Source organism: Gossypium raimondii, chromosome 10, assembly GCF_025698545.1.
Source record: "Gossypium raimondii isolate GPD5lz chromosome 10, ASM2569854v1, whole genome shotgun sequence".
Classification (NCBI taxonomy): Eukaryota; Viridiplantae; Streptophyta; class Magnoliopsida; order Malvales; family Malvaceae; genus Gossypium; species Gossypium raimondii.
This window is the reverse complement of record NC_068574.1, coordinates 46,228,122-46,230,769: the sequence shown is the minus strand read 5'-3', so window position 1 is coordinate 46,230,769 and position 2,648 is coordinate 46,228,122.

Here is a 2,648-nt window from a genome sequence, read left to right as displayed (position 1 = left end):
TTTGAAGAAGGAGATCATATATCGATATGGAATGCCTGAAAGAATCATATCTGACAATGCGTTGAATTTGAATAACAGCACAATAGTAGAAGTCTGTAGCCAGTTCAATATTAGACACCATAATTCATCCCCGTATCGTCCAAAAATGAATGGTGCAGTGGAGGCGGCCAACAAAAATATTAAGAAAATTGTGACGAAAATGGCTGAAACTTACAAAGATTGGCATGAGAAGTTACCATTCGCTCTTCTTGCTTACTGAACATCTATCAGGACTTCTACTAGGGCAACACGTTTTTCTTTGGTTTATGGGATGGAAGCAGTCCTACCCATTGAAGTCGAAATTCCTTCTCTCCGGGTATTAGCTGAATTAAAATTAGAGAAGGCCGAATGGATCCAATCTCGGTATGATCAGTTGAACCTGATAGAAGTGAAAAGACTAAAAGCTATTCGTCATGGTCAAATGTATCAGAAGCGAATAATAAGAAGGTTCGTCCTAGAGAATTTCATGAGGGGGACTTGGTGTTGAAGAAAATTCTCCCTTTACAAAAGGATTTTAGAGGGAAATGGATGCCAAATTGGGAAGGACCTTATGTTGTAAAAAAGATTTTTTCTAGAGGTGCTTTGATTTTGAGTGAGCTAGACGGTAAAAATTTCCCGAATCCTGTAAATTTAGATTCAGTCAAGAAATATTTCACTTGAAAGAAAGGAGGAATCAAAGTGAAAACCCGCGAAGGGCGCTCTAATTTTCAAAAAAAAAAAGGGAGAGGCCAAGGTGAAAACTCGAAAAGGGCGCCTTGAGATCAAAGGGGATTTGAGTTGAAAACCCGAAAAGGATGGCTCAAACACTGTCAAATTAGGGCATGTGGTGATCCTGCTACACCTAAGTCAACAAGAAAAGGATATACAACGTCTTAGGGCATCGACAAAGTACTGTAGATACCCTAAACACATGTTAAATTCAAAATGGTTCTTAGTTTGCATGGAGAAGTTCAAGCTGCGATATCCAATGCACCTAGTCTTCATATAACTTGTACCGAGTTTGTTTGTTCTTGTAAATACTTCATTCTTTGCTGTTCTTGAATACTTTTTCTTTTCAAGACACTTGCTATCAATAAATTCCTTTTTTATTATTCAAGATATGACCTGAATTAATTCATCTCTTACTCAGTTTTTTGATCTTTGTGAAAGCATGTCGCATTAGAATAATGATTGATGGACTAACAAACTTTCACAAAAGAAGTTTTGCATATTACTCTGGGAATTTCTAGATAATTTAGTAACCTGAAACATGACTATTGTTTTGAATGCACCAAGTTTAAAGTTTAAGAGCCTAAGAAGGAAAAAGTCTAAATTAAGACTGTTTTTTCGGATTTGGTTGTCTAAAAATCGAATGAGCTGGCAAGAAGTCTTGATTGAGTAGGAAGAAGTCCCCTATGGAAAGAAAACCCTTCATTTGGGCATAAGCATTTGATAGGACACCCTGGGAATGCTGTAAAAAAGTTTCATGATCTGTAGGAGAGGATTGAGAAGAGTCAAATTTTCCTACCCTTGGGTCATGGTGGAAGGAAGATGGTACAAATTTTGCGTCCTAGTGGATTGAGCTTTGAAGTTCACAATGGGGGCAATTTGATTAAGTGTTTCTTTGGAGATGTCAGCCAAGCAAAAGGCGTCAGTGATAAAACCTTAATAAACTTTAAAAAATGATAACTTGAGTTATAAAAATGACATTCTGCATTCATTCAAATGTCATTCATACATGTCTAGTTAGGAGTATTGAATTCATTTTGATCATAACATCCTAATAACTAGGCATAATTAAGTTCATAAAATGGATTTAAGGTCATGTTCCCTAGAGAACAGATCGGTGGCCAATAATCCTATCTCCCTGAAGTTGCAGTGGAGCGGATTAAAACCTTGGATCTTATCTCTCTGAAGTTGCAGAGAGCAGATCGCATATAGTCTTATCTCCCTGAAGTTGCAGTGGAGCAGACTAAGTAAACAAGTCTTATCCTCCTAAAGTTGCAGTGAGGCAGACTGAAGTTGGCAAATTTTATCTCCCTGAAGTTACAGTGGAGCAGATTAAAGCTGATAATCCTATTTCCCTGAAGTTACAGTGGAGCGGATTAAAACCTTGGATCTTATCTCTTTGAAGTTGCAGAGAGCAGATCGCATCTAGTCTTATCTCCCTGAAGTTGCAGTGGAGCAGACTAAGTAAACAAGTCTTAACCTCCTGAAGTTGCAGTGAGGCAGGCTGAAGATGGCAAATCTTATCACCCTGAAGTTGCAGTGGAGCAGATTAAAACTGATAATCCTATTTCCTTGAAGTTGCAGTGGAGCAGATTAAAACCTTGGATCTTATCTCTCTGAAGTTGCAGAGAGCATATCGCATCTAGTCTTATCTCCCTGAAGTTGCAGTGAAGCAGACTAAGTAAACAAGTCTTATCCTCCTGAAGTTGCAGTGAGGCAAACTGGAGATGGCAAATCTTATCTCCCTGAAGTTGTAGTGGAGCAGATTAAAGACGATAATCTTATCTCTCTGAAGTTGTAGTGGAGTAGACCCAAGAAATAGAGCAGATCACATCAAATTCGTCTTTAAGTTGCAGCAGATCAAGTTGAAGCTATAAGTCTTATCTCTTTGAAGTTATAGT